This window comes from Balaenoptera musculus, chromosome 13, assembly GCF_009873245.2.
Source record: "Balaenoptera musculus isolate JJ_BM4_2016_0621 chromosome 13, mBalMus1.pri.v3, whole genome shotgun sequence".
In the NCBI taxonomy this organism is placed as follows: domain Eukaryota; kingdom Metazoa; phylum Chordata; class Mammalia; order Artiodactyla; family Balaenopteridae; genus Balaenoptera; species Balaenoptera musculus.
This window is the reverse complement of record NC_045797.1, coordinates 70,723,364-70,737,510: the sequence shown is the minus strand read 5'-3', so window position 1 is coordinate 70,737,510 and position 14,147 is coordinate 70,723,364. Positions and strand designations below refer to the sequence as shown.

General features: G+C 59.2%; 1 protein-coding gene across 2 annotated transcripts in view; it reads right to left on the bottom strand.

Annotated features, from left to right (window-relative positions):
- The window catches only part of DNMT3A (DNA methyltransferase 3 alpha), a 104,646-nt gene extending 91,197 nt beyond the window's left edge, over positions 1 to 13,449 (bottom strand). Inside the window, exon 1 of one of the 2 annotated variants that reach the window (XM_036872918.1) lies at positions 13,369 to 13,449. The gene's annotated coding sequence lies outside the window, so the exon portion shown is untranslated. Of the gene's footprint in view, positions 1 to 12,776; positions 12,852 to 13,368 lie in introns of those variants that run through there. The other variant, XM_036872917.1, reaches the window with a different exon arrangement.
- Positions 13,450 to 14,147: the final 698 nt, after the last annotated feature.

The window sequence follows — 14,147 nt, the reverse complement described above, 5'->3', positions numbered from 1 at the left end:
TCTGCCCCAACCGAAACCAAACCACTTGCAGGGGGGCAAGGGGGCCCGAGGGGAGGAAGAAGAACCCAGGATCCTGGGTAGCACATCCCAGAATCACTAGCATCTGGCCCGGGGGCCCTGGTGCAGTTCATCCACCCCTTCAGCTCTAAGGGGGCTTGGCCGGAACCCACCTCAAACCTCTGCCGCCCAGACGCAGGCCACACTTTACCAAACTGCACAATAAGAGTCCTTACCTCCTGAGTCTATTTTAAGATATGAGAGAATTTGAGTCGAGTGTTTAGCATGATACCTGGCACATGGTAGGCACTCAATAAATATGAATTTTTTTAAAAAGTACATCATTCACAGATGTAGAGAACAAACGTATGGACACCAAGGGGGGAAAGCGGCAGGGGGGTTGGTGGTGGTGTGATGAATTGGGAGACTGGGATTGACACAGATACACTAATATGTATAAAATGGATAACTAATAAGAACCTGCTGTATAAAAAAAAAATAAAATTAAATGCAAAAATTCAAAAAAAAAAAAAAAAAGTATGTCATTAATTAGGGTGAAAGGCCAGTAAAGTGTCCTTAAGAAACCTAGACTCTCACTTCAGACAACGCCCAGGAATGGCTCTCGCTGGCTCCTGAACGGCTGCTGTGGCCTGACCCAGTGTCCTCTCTCCCAGCTAATGCCACGAGGCCTCCCCTAATCCCCCAGCGCAAGGGCCTTCGCAACCAGAATAAATAACCTCTTTACCAGCACCCTTAACCTGCCACTGTGGCCTCAGGGGTCACAGGCATACACAGAGACACAGACACAGACCCACACGGGCGCACTCACATACACAAACACAGACACATGCAGAAAGACATGTATGTGCGTGCAAACACACACACACACACACACACACACACACAGGCAGGCTCCAGGAACCTGAAGCAGGAGGATTCCAGGCGAGGCCTCCCCGCATACGCGTCGCACATTTCACCTAAAGTGTGGGCCAAAGAGGCATTTGGAAACCAGCTTGGGAACCTCATAACCATTCATAACATTGTTCTGAGAGAAAATACAAAACATTGCCCTACAAACAAACATTTGCAGTAGAATTCCTCCAAAAGCTAGGAATTGCCTGTGCTAGAAAACTAACAGAGCAAGAAAAAAGAAACCACATAAACTTAGTTTGCCTCTGCAAAATTAATACCAATTACAAAAACATTTATGTGAACTGCTTACCATTTACACCTAATTACCATGCAGCACAATTATGCATACCACTAAGGGTATGCCGGATTAATTATGCTGTACATTTCGTGTGATTACACCACCACACCCTCGGTCCACACACACCAGCTTCCAGAGGGTGCCCCTGTGACAGGGGTACAAGCGCAGGTCTGTACCAACCAGGGAAACACTGGTTTCCGCACTCAAGTTGACAGTGGTCCCCACCCACCCTACCCCCGGCCAGGCACAGCCTGACTCCGGCCCAGGCCTTCTCGCCAACACCACCTCCACAGGAGCCCCCGCTGAGGGGCTAGCTTCCCACCTAAGCCTCCTCCGGAGAGCAGAGATGCCTCCAAGGTCTCCCCGTGGCCATGGCTGCATGTCACAGGGGCCACAAAACAGCCCAATGGCCACCACGTGTGCCCGATCACAGAGGAAGCTGGCCTCCCCATCCAGACCGAGGTCACCCCGAGATCATCTCCCAGACTCCACTAGGGCCCTGCACCCCTTTCCCTGGCACAGGAGCCAGCTACTGGGCAAGGTCCTAGCCATGGTCCGCCCGGGCCCTGGATGGGTCAGAGCCTCTCCCTCCCTCGTCCCCTGCTCTCCACACAGCCATGGGCAGCTCTGCACAGACCCTCCCCTCCCCTCCATTAAAAAGAGACAAGGAACTGACCTCCTCCACTAGTTCCCATTTAGCTCAGCAGATTCTCTTCAAATACACTGCGGTGACCCAGGTTTGGGGAACAAGAGAGTCAATGGAACATGATAAGTGGAGCTTCCCAGGAACATGGAACTCAAAACCCACTGGGGGGTCAGGCCTCCCGGGAGGCAAAGAGCAAGAGGAAACTTGGCATGTGAGACGGGGGAAGAGGGGCGCGCGCGGTACGGGGCTGTGTCTCTTCAGCGCCAGACAGGGACCAGGCACAGCTGAATTTTAATCCTCAAATACCCGCGAGGCCAACTGTAGAAGGATTCTTTTAAAAGACACGTGACATAAAATATCCAAGTTTAGGGCAAGAAGCAGTGTTTGAAACAAACAAACAAACAAACAAATGACACAAGTCTGGAAGGTTGTCTCCACTTTGCAGATGGCAAATTGAGGCTAAGAGAGGTTAAGCGATCTTCCCGAGGAGGACTCAGTTAGGAGGTGGCAGGGCTGAGGTGAAACCACTGTCTGTTCAGTGCCGAGCCTGGTGGCCCTGGCACAATGCCACGCCGCCTCTTGCCTCTGCCCGGGTTCAGTGATGCTGACCTGGTTCACGCCATTTTTCTAGAAATTCTTTGGAAACAGCTCTTCCTGTGACACACAAAAGACTCCTATTTCTACTTTAGAGAAACAGTTTTTGTTTCTTTTCTGTTTGTTTACCAAAACTGCTGTGCCCATCTTATCCCCTCCTACATTGGCAGACCTGCCTCTAAACCCAGGGCGGATGTCAACTTTGCAACTCACATACCACTGTCAGAGGGTGATGACACTCACCCCAGGCTGTGCAGCGGGGAGTTGAAGAACAGGGTCCAGGCCTTGCAGCTCATCTTTCGGGGGAGCACCTGAGAAGCAGAAGCCCCTGCTCAAGCCCCCAAACATCAGTATGCCCAATATATGTGGTACAAATGCCTGGTTAAGTTACTTCCGTCCTTAAAAATCTGCAGGGATTGCTACCAGTTACGGAATAAAATGCACCCGCCTTTCTAATCCATCACCTGGACCCTGCGCCTTCCTGGGTCCCCACATCCAGGCCTGGTGACACAGGCCCTCCCTCTTCTGCAAGCCTGGCCCAGCCCAGGCTCCGCCTGCACAAAATCCTAACCACCCTCAAGTCCCAACTCTAGCCCTGCCTCCCACAGGAAGATCTCTCCCAGACTCCCTCCAGCCGAGCCCTCTCAACGGATGGCACCTCCACCCACGCGGCGGGCTGAGCCAGCTCCCCTCACCCTCTCCATCACCCAGTCACTCCCACCTAAATGCCTCACAGAGCAGCCCTCCTCCACGCCTGCACTGCTGCTCCCCTGGATTCCTGCACCAGCCTTCTGCCTGGGCTCCCTGCCCCCAGTCTCAGCTGCCCAAGTTCTCCTCCTTGATGCCCCAGGATGATCTTTCTCAGATGCAAATACGGGCACGTTACTCCAAGCCCAACGCCGACGAATGGGTAACATCCCGGCCTTCCGTGGTCCAGCTCGGCCCAGCCCTCCAGCCTCACATCCCATGATCCCCCATATCCCATCACTCCCGCCACATCAAGGGAGAAAATGCCCCGGACCACCTGGCTAACTGCTCCCTACCCTTTGAGACTCAGCTCCAGCCTCACCTCCTTTAGAAACCCTTTCTTGCTCTTCCCTCCCCCCTTGAATGAGACGTCCCTTCTCTGAGCCCCCATAATGCTCCAGGTACACGCTGCAGAGCTCTCTCCACCCACCTACAATGTAATGGTCACCTTGCCAGACTCTCATCTCCCCTGCGGGCTCCTTGAGGACCAGCTCAGTCTCTTTTATCTTTGTAGCCAGTGCTTGACACATAGTAGGTCTTTAATAAATGAATCGATAAACATTATTTGTGAATCTGAAGCAAGGGCCCTCTGGAGAGAAAACTCAAGAGCTGCCAGGCCTGCCAACTTGGGGCCCCAGCATATCACCATGCCATCTCAGAGTCCAGGCTGCACAGAGGGTGTTGACAAAAGAAAATGCAGAGGCAATTGCCCTGCCCCACTGGGCTTCCCAGCTGAGCTTCCAGTACCAGGCAGGCCCTCAGGCCACCACTAGTTGGGCTGGGAATCGCAGGCCTGTGAGAGGATGGCAACAAGCACCACATTGTTGCTGGTAATAAAACCATTAGGAACCACTGCTGTGTGCCAGCTGCCAGGCCCGGCTGTGGTCAAGACCCTCCCATGCCTGTGGGCCAGGGGGCAGAGCCAGCCCTGCCAGCAGGCCCAGCAACCAGAGGAGAGGCCACTGCCTGCTCTGGACCCAAAGAGAGCAGAGGGCAGGAAGGGCGAGGGCCCAGGGCTTGGGGGACCTACTGGGTCCCCACTGGGCATGGACTCTCCAGAAACTGACAGAAGTACATCAAGATTCAAGGCCCAGAGATCAGATGGCCAGGGCTGGCTGAAGCACTCAGAGATCAACCAGCCAAATCCTGGCTTTACAGAGGAAATGGAGGCCCTGTGACCCCTAAGGGGTGATGAGGATGACAGGCAACATTTGTGGGGTCTTGGAAGGCAAGGGGGCCTTCAACGGGGTCATCTCGCCAGGTCCCCAGATTCACCCTCATGCAGCCCTGTCCTGACCCGACTCAGAGAAAAAGAACTCACACCTCCTGCGTACCTACTATGTGCTGGGCACAGTGCTGACAGTTTTCACACAGTATTTCATTTGATTCAAGCAATACCAGTAAAATGTGGATGCGATTCTTATACCTGATTCACAGATGAAAAACCTGCAGCTCAGAGACTTTTAGGTCCCTCGGTAGCTATGGTAGTATCAGGGTAGTACTAGATGCAAATCAAGGTCTGCCTGCCTCCCGGTCACTTCTTTGCCCTGCACGTCTGTCCCCTTGCAGCCTGGGGCAGCGGGCGGTCTGCAGAGGGACCAGCTCTGGGCTTGCTTCCATGCTACTGTCCTTTTATTTATCTTCCTGCCTCACTCCAGGGGCAGGAGTGGGGCGGGACTGGGCCAGAGAAGTCCACATACCCTTTCTCCTGTTGTCTTTAACAGGGGCAGCCTCAGAGGGCACAGCAAGCTCCAAGATGGCACCCATGGGCGGGGGCTGGGGGACGGGACTGTGGAAGGGGGAGGTGGGCACTGTTGCCAAGCAACAGGCAGAGGAATTTATATCTGTCCCTCCTCACCTCTCCACCCTGTCACCTGGGTCACTGCCACCTGCTCCTGGGCCTCCAGATCACAGAGGCGGGCACAGCTTGAGCCCACATGCCAGACGAGTTTCCCAGGCATCCCCTCCACCCCTGGCGTGGCCTCCTGAAGCCCCATTGTCCTCCCTGCATGTGGCTCCCCAGGCTATGCCAGGGCTGGGTCACCTGAGGTCCATACCGAGACCATTTGGGTCACAACAGCAACGAGATTGAAGCCTTCAGGGAAGATCCTCAATGATTTGTTTCCCATCCTGGGTCAGAACTGAGAGTTTCCAGTCATCAGCCTATAAAGCGAACTTGGTCTGCTGCCCCGGAGTGAACCAGGGTGCTGCCAGCTGCCTGTTTTCCACTCTCACCCAATCCCTACCAGGCCAGGCCTTTGCTTGGAGACCTCAGGGTCTGCAATAAATCTCCCTGCAACCTTTCCAGAAAAGACAAGTACCTGAGTAGCCCCACCCTTTGCTGTCAGTCTCCAAGCCAGTTTCGTATCCATTATAAAAGAGTCCACCCTTCCAGCCCAAGGGTGACTCAAATTTTTATAAGTTCTTATCCAGAAGCTTTAAAAGTGTGGTTTTATTTTTGTTGTGGTCATTAAGAAAGGAATGCATGTGCCTTTACATTTTTGCAAAGGTTACGAAAGTGTATAAAGTAAAATGGCAAGGACTCTGCTGACACGTTTGCTGGGTTATCCTTCCAGAATGACTTTTTCTAAGCATTTGCTAGCCTATAAGTGTGCATACTGGCATGTATTTTAAAGGAATTTTACAAAAATGAGATCACACTCTGCACACTGCTTATTGGGGTAACCCCACACCATATCATGGACATCTAACATGTCAGAATAGACACGCTTCCTATCTCATTTCAAAGCCTCCGGGAGAATCTGATTAGATTCCTCTTTATCCACAAATTTAGGTATCCTTTCAGAATCTACAAAATTAATCACACAGGACCATTCCTCAAGAAGCCCCCTGTCAACAGGTTCTGCTTGCTGGAGTGCCAGAGCATCCCAGCTGCCTGGCATGGGCCCGAGTGCCCTCGCCTGCCCCTCCTGGTGTCCTCTGGGGAACCTCCAAGGGAAGGCAGGCTCCCAGGTCCCCCAGCCTCCCAGCCCAGGAGTTCCCGACATTCACCATGATAGGGCCCACATCCAACCCACGGCTCAGTAAGCCACAGATCTGACCCCACTGTCCATAATGTCCCCTCTGAGCATCTTTTAACTTTTTCAAGTAAGGACCGCTGGCACACTGGGCTCTAGCTTATCTGTTAGGTCTGGAACATCTTCCCCACTGACCCCTGGATCCATCTACATAGCCGCAGAGCAGGAAGAGCACCAGATTAGGCGTCAGGACACCCAAGTTCCAGCCCTCCAGTTATGAGCTGTGAGAGATGGTCCTCCATCCCCTCTGTACACCCAAACGGGGGCAGCTAACAACTGCTCAGAATTAAAAATGACCTTGACATTTGAAACAGAAACAGAGAGGGAAGATCAATAAGGATGACAGTGAGCAGGGCCATGACCTCAGGAAAGAGAAAATAGGAATCTGATTGCAGATGTAAATAAGGCTGGGAAACCTTGGATGTCAGAGGGGACCAGAGCAGGATGGGAGTGGGCATTGCTGAGCTACAGTTGAAAAATTTTTTCATTCCCTGCTGGGATGCAGCTAGGAAAGCCCCAGGCGTCCACACCTCCTCCCCCTGTCACTGTCCTCCAGACAGGCCTGCTATGTGATCAGCAAGGGGAGATGTGGCCTGGCGGGCCCTGCCCACTTGCTGTCCCTTGCCAGGGGCCTGCCAGGCACCTGCGCCACACCTAGGGGCACGGCTGCCAGCCCGGGCACCTCCCCTCCAACCTGGGGGCTCAATTCAGCTGCACATGGAGGAGGGAGGGAAGAGGGCAGGGCGGAGTCAGGGTCTGCTGATGCCCCCTTTCCCTGTGCTTGCAGCCCTTACAGGAATGTTCTGGATGCTGGGGTGCCTCTGCCTGGGGAAGGGGATGCAAAAACGGGACACGGAGACCTCTGGGAGGCCAGGCCAGGGACCCTCGTCCGCCCATTCACATCATGATTGCCATCACTGACAGAGACCTTGCCCTGCTGGCATTCCCCTTAATCGCCACGACCCCCCGGGGTTGGTGTAATTTAAACCCTGCTCTGTCTCCCTCCAAGTCTGAGCTCTTAAGCTCTAGTCTACAGAATATAAAGGAATCAAGATCCTATACCAAATGAGCTCAGCCGGCCCCTTCCCCTCCCTCCCTTTCGTCCCTCAGTCTCCCCTGCCGCCCCTCACAGCCACAAGCAGGGAAGTTCTAAGCGATTCTCCACAGGCCACACGGGAGTTACAGAGCGCAGGGGCCCACTCCCCTCAAATCAGCATGGGGCCTCAGGCTGGCCTCCGAGGCCCTGTTCACCGCCCTGGAGTCTCCGCCACACTCCAGCCACCCTATCCCCGGCAGCCTGGCTTCCTCTCCTTGGTCTGGAAGCGCCATCTCTGTGTTTTGAGGATCATCACAGGAGCCACCTCCTCCAAGAAGCCTTTCCTGATCCCTCCAGTTGGTTGTGACCTCACTGTCCTTTGAGTGTTTTATTTCTCCCTCTCCCTTGACCTTGGTCTGTGGTCACTAATTAGTTGGGCACACCCTAAACTCACCGTGTGTCCCCTCAAAGCCCAGCACAGGGTCTTGCCCAGCAAGACCCTGGTACAGGGCAACAAACAGGCTGCACTCAGGACAGAATCCGAATAAAGAGCTGAAACTATAGCACAAGGGGTTTAAGGTGGATACATAGACAACCTGTTGACAACGTGATCTGTTACACTCTGGAACGGATTGCTAAATGGCACTGAGGAGCCTCCCACCTCCGAAGATTTTTCAATCAGAATCAGCACTTTCCTCATCTGTCCAAGATTTTGCAAGAGAGGCAGGAAGGTGGACAAGACTTCACAGAGCACTTCCTGCAGTGCCAGGCCACGCGAGCCGCCCAAATGATGACGCCACTCACGCTAACGCTGAGCGCCTGCACTCTGCCAAGAGCGGAACCAGCATTATCTCCTCTAATCCTTACAACAACCTATGTGTAGCGCCTGGTCTTGTTTCCATGTTACAGGTGAGGAAACTTGGAGGCTCAGAGAAATCGCGCTGCCCCAGATCCCACAACTGCGAAGCGTCCGAACGCCGCTCCTTCTGATTCCGGGGCCCTCCCTTCGGCTGCCTTGAGACAGGCTCATGTGCAAGCTCACGTCCAGGCTCTCTGTCCCCACGCGGCTGCGCGCCGCGTACACAGAAATATGCACAGACACACGTGCACCACACCCTGGCTTGCCCACACACTTAGCCAAGGGGAGGCAGGCTTGGAGACACACACGCGAATCTCCGACACTGCACGGATCTCGGATTTGGTACGTTCTTCTTAAGGGAAGAGAGTCAAAGAGAGAAATGACTGAAAACGAACCCTCAAGATTTGAGTGGAAAGGAATCTGGCACCTTTCGTTTACTATTAAAAGCCCTGCTCAGGAGCAGCAGAGCACACAGGCCCACAGAGACGCCCAGCCTCCAAGGGCAGTTGGGCTCCTGACCGGCACTACCATCCATTAGACACCAGAATGGAAGTGGAAACAATTCCCACAGGCCATTCCGTGGCCCTAACTGTTGCCTGTTCCCAAGCTAGAGGCCAGAGACACACTCAACTATCAATGGGGCATGGGATGGGGGAAGGGGACACGGGCACCAAGTCAGGGACCCCAGGCTCAAGAGAGTGGAAGGTGGCAGGAAGTGCCGAGGGAGGGGAGCATGTGACAGGCACACAGTTGGCCCTTCCGGCCTCGGGCTCTGGGTAGCACTTCCAGCCCTGGAAGAAACCGGGCCTGGCTCCACACCCAAACAGCCCCCAACCTAGCTCCAGGTGTTCTCAGAGCTTCAAGTTCTCTTTCAACCCTAAACTCTAGGGCTTGGATTCTAATGGTAACATTTCAGGCCGAGGATGGTGAGAGGGTGGTCTATTTTTAACTCACCCATGAGAGAGCTGGCAAGACTGCTCTCAGAGTCCCCTTTCTATCTGGTTCCCACAAAAGGGAGCCTTGATGGAGTCCGAGAAAGAATTTAGGTTTTTCAGGTGGGCTTGAGCCTAAGGAACTGGCCTATAAGCAGGCGATGGCTATTCGGGGAAGGCAGAGCAGCAGCAAGCAGAAGAGAGCCGGGCCACCAAACCTGCCACTCGGGGGAAGACAGGGATGCAAACACAGACGTCCAGCAGACACTCATGGAAACCCCACAAAATGTCTGATGGGGGACCAGAGGCGGCCAAGGCAAGGTCCCATGGAGACCACAAACTGAGAGGAGAAACCAACACGCAGTGCAGGAGCCCGGGAGAGCTGGAGCAGGAGACAGTCTAAGCTCCCCAGAGGGCAGGCCTGGCCCTGCTTCTTCCCAGCCAGGTCACCCTGGGCAAGTATTTTATAGCTTGTCTGTCTTCCTTGCAGGCTTTTTCAGGGGCCCAATGGCGGTGATGTGTGACTGTGCTAGGAAAAGCACTAGGAGCCTCTCTTGTTCTAATGAGATGACTCTGGGTGGGCCCTGGATGGGGGCTGGTCACCAGAGAGACCAAGAAAGGATGAGAAGCTTAGAGTTTCAGCTTCAAGAAGGTCCACAAGGAACTCAGGAGCTTACCGCAAACTGGACTCAGGGAGGAAACCTCAGAAATTACACACACACACAAGTGTACACCTAAACCTACAGAAGGACACACACGTGTGAAGGCTTAACCAGAGGCTGCACTTTTACACTCTCTCTGGAGTCAGACGTGACAAACCTGTCTCCTGAAGGGCCCTCACCCCTCGCACCACCCTCTCCTTTCAAAGGCCCACCCCCCAGGAGGCTCTGCTCTCACTCAGGCCTCCTCTCCTTGGAAGCCATTCCTGATTATCGCTGTGAGGCGAGACCACCCCGCCCCCACTCCTGGGTCTGAAATTCCACCACTAGAATCAGAGCCATAGAATTTAAAAGCTGGAATGGACCTTCAAGCTGCAGTCCAACTCTCACCCCGCAGAGGAATCCCGTCCGCAGACACCCTGACACATGGCATGGCTGTCCTCTTCTCTGCTTCTCCAGTGCCTGGGGGGGGGGGGGGGGGGCGGGGGGCAGCCCTTGCACTGTGGACCACACTCCTTGAGTCTAGAAGGAATTCACCTTCTCTAAGGTCGGCTTCCTGTTGCAGGCCCACGAGCCTGGGAAGGAGGACAAGGAGAGCCTTGGTCCGCCCGAGCCAGGAAGTGTGCATTTGATGAGTAGCTGAAGACAAGCCCCAAGGAGCTGGACAAGAGGCTGGAGAGGGAGCCAGGGCCCAGAGGAGTGGGGCCCGGGAAGGGAGGCGGGCAGGTGCCAGACCCGCCACACAAGTTTGCCTGGGCCACTGCCTGCGTGCAGCGCATGTGCACACATGCACACACACGCACACAGACTCACGCTTTCACAGAGATCCCTGTCAAACAGCCCAACCAGGGCCTCAACGGGACCTGGAGGCAGAGGGGGACCACCTGGCCCAGCAACCTAGCAGGAACTCCTAACAGCCCAAGCCTCCAAACCCAGGCAGCTCAGGAAACCACCAGGAGACGACCCCTGCCAGCACAGGGGACAGCCCAAAGAGGGTCCGCCTGACAGCTGGGCTCCCCAAATCCCAGAGGCCAGTCCTAGCTCTCCAGCATCGCCCAAGGAGAAAAGCTTCCCCGGCTGCAGCTGTCACATCTGCCTGGGAGGGAGGAGGCACAGCGGAGCAGCACCTGATCCCAGGATCCCTTCGCAGCCCGCCAGCCCAGGAGGCCGGTTCAGCGCTGGCAGCCCAGGGTGAAACATGAAGACTGAACAGTCCCTCAGGGATGGTGATGGCAGTCTCCGGGCCCAGCAGCAAGGGGCAAGCTGGGTCACAGGGCGGCCGGCTCTTCTCCTGCAGCCTCCTGTCCCTTCTGGTTTGGGAGGGGGCGAGTTGTGTGGCTCCGGGGCCCGGGCCCTTCCTCCCTGACAGACACAGGCCAGAGCTGCCCAGCTGGGTGCAGGACGCCATCTTGGGTCAAGGTGCAAGCACAGGGGGCTCCTCTCGCGAGCTGGGGAAGAGAGCCCCTGAGAACCAGTGAGCCCCTCACTCCCCACCCAAGGGGCCAACACCTACTCAACTGGCTTTGCACTAGAGAGTGGAGGAAGGACAGAAGGGATGGAGAGAAAAGGGGGAACTAATGGGGGGGAGAGGGAAGGGAGTGGGTGCCCCCAAGAAGGGAGCCTCCAGGAAAGCGAAAAGCAGTTTGGCAGCCAGAGGGCCGCGGGCCCCAGCGATGGGGGGCTGGGGGAGGCCGGGGGCGGGCCCTGGACCCTTGCCAGCTCCGTCAGAGCCGAGGGGGAGGGAGGAGGGAGGGGGAGGGGAGCTGGGGTGAGGGCGGGACACGGACCGAGGCCGCCTGCGGCTCGGAAGCTTGGGGTCTCCCGGGGCGCTGGGACGTGGGGCCGAAGACCCCGATCCGCAGCCTCGGCGAGGCCTCGTCCTTCACCGTGCGGATGCGAAGCTTTCAAGGACACGTCTGCACCGGCCCAGCGGGGGTGCGTGTGCGTGAGTGTGTCCGCGTGCGTGTTGAGTGTGTGCAGGGGGGTGGGTGCTGCTGCAGGGGGCGACCCGGGGCGTCCCCACCAGCCACGCTCCGGGCCCAGGCCCTGCGGCTCCCACCCCTGCGTTTTCCGGCCCCCGCGGCCCCGGCCCGGGATCTTCGCCCGCCCCCGCCCCGCCCCCACACTGCGGCGCCGCCACCGCCGCCGCCGCCGCCGCCGCCCCGGCTCCCACGGCCCGCGGCGGGGGCAGGGAGGAGCCAGGCACGACGTCCCCCCCGCGCGCCACCCGACTCTCCGCGGAGAGGTGTGCCCCCCAAGTGGCACTCTCCCCACCCCCGCAGCCCCTCCCAGATCCGCTGGCACCCCGCTCCCCCAGCCACAGGTGGCCGGAGGAAGATCGCTGCGCAGCGTTCCCCGGCCCGGCCCCCCGATCACCCCTCGGCCCGCCCCCGGGGGCCTCCCGGGTCCCCCGCCCCGCCGGGCCGAGGAGGGCCGGGAGCCGGGGGGAGGGGCGGGGGGCCGGGTCGTGCCAGGCTGCCATTTTCTGCCCGCCGCCGCGGAGCCTGCGCGGGGCCCGGCCCCCGCCCCCCTCCCCCGCTCCCTGCGGGCCGCGGCGGGAGCCGATTATTCCGGGTCGGGGTCCGCGCCCTCCGGCGCCCCGGCCGCAGGCCCCAGGTTGGGCCCCGGGGCGGGGGCAGGGCCCGGAAGGCGGGGGCGGCCAGGCCGGGGCCCCTGCGGCAGCGCCTAGCGGGGCACCGCCGCTGAGGCCGGCGGCGGAGGAGGCCCCCCGCGGCATTGTATAGACTTGAACTTGAGCCCGGAGCCGGGCGGGGGCGCGGAGGGGGCTCCGCGCCGGGAGCGGGCGGGACGGGAGGGGGCGCCTGCCGAGCCCGCGGGGACATAAACAAACCCTCAAATCCCCCGCGCCGCCCCGGCCAGCCCGGCCCGCCGTCGCCGCCCGCAGCCCTGGCCCCGCGAGCGCCCGGCGCCGAGTTGCGGGGGTCCGGGCGCGGGCCCCGAGCCGGGCACTGCCCGCCGCCGTGCCCCCCGCCCGGCTCCCCTCCTCCCCGCCCGCCTCCGGGCCGGCCTCCGGGCCGCCAGCAGCGGCGCTCATTACCGTGTGGCCGGTGGGGTCGGGCCGGCCCGGCTGCGCGCCCTAGTGCCGCGGCGCCGCGTCCCGGCTCGTCCTCTGCTCTCGCCGCCGCCGCCGCCGCCGCCGCCCGCGCGCCCTCCCTCCCTCCCTCCCGGCCCGCCTGCCTGCCTCGCTCGCTCCCTCCCTCCGCTCGCTGTCGCGCTCCCTCTCTCCGCCTCCTCCGCCGGGTCCCCCCCTCCCACCCCTTCTCTCCGCCTTCCTCCTTCCCCCCCTCCGGCCGCCCGCGGGCCCAGGCCTCCGCCCGCTGCTCGCCCCCCGCGGCCGCGCTGGCCCCGGCCCTGGCGCTGCGAGCCGGCCCGGGAGGCAGCGCCGACTTGGGGGCCCCGGGGCGCCGCGACGGGAGCGGCCTGGGCGCGCGGCCGGTCCTAGCGCCCTCGGCCCGACTTCCCGGCCTCTACGCCCCCGCTGGGGGGGGTCCCCGCACGCTGCGGGTCGGAGGGCCGGACCTCGCTGCACCCCGACCCTGCGCTGGGCCCGGGCACCCCGCCTCGGCCGCTCTCCCGGCCACTCCGCCGGGGGCCTGCGGCAGCCCTCCCCCCGCGGGGCGCCCCGCTACCTGGAGCTGCCTCTGCGCTGGGTCCCCGCATCCAGCACTGGCCGCAGGGACAGCGGCCCCTCCTCTCCCGCGGCCGGTGTCAAGTGCCTCCCCCCGGCAGCCCGCGGAGCCCCCGGCGGTCTTCGCCCTGCAGTTCTCCCGACCTCCACCAGAGCCCACTGCACTCTGCTGCCTCAGCACTGGGGCTGGGGACAGCAGCGCCGGCCCATCCGCGCCGCAAGCCCCACGCCACCCGCCACCCCCGCCAGGTGCCGCCGCCGAGTGGAGGCCGGCCCACTCAACAGGACCAAGGTCGGGGCGCCAGGCCTATCCAGGCTGTCTGGGAGGCTCCAGCACCTCTATAGGATGAGCCCCCTTGAAGGGAGTGAGTTCCCGTACCTTGAGGTGTCCAAGTAGAGTTGAGTGTCCTCAGTTGGTCAGTGGAAGACTGAAAGATTCATGGCTCGGGGGTGGAACTAAATGACATTGAAGATCCCTTCCAGCTCTAAGATTCTGTGCACACACCTACACTCCGCCCTCATGCTTACTCACCCCTTTGCCGCGAGGGTTGTTCTCATTTCCATAGAGTTCCCAGGGCTCCAGGTTCTGACTTGGGGCATCTCTGTCTACTTCCATCAGCACAGCCACCCCTCTGCTCATCACTCTGCCAACTGCCACCGCTAGGGCTTGGTGCTGGGCCCCCTGACTCCCCAGCCTGGCTCCTTTCTTCTGCCTGTACCTCCACCAGTCATCTGCCACTGTGTACCCCCATTCCACCCAGTGCTTCAGCTACATGGCAG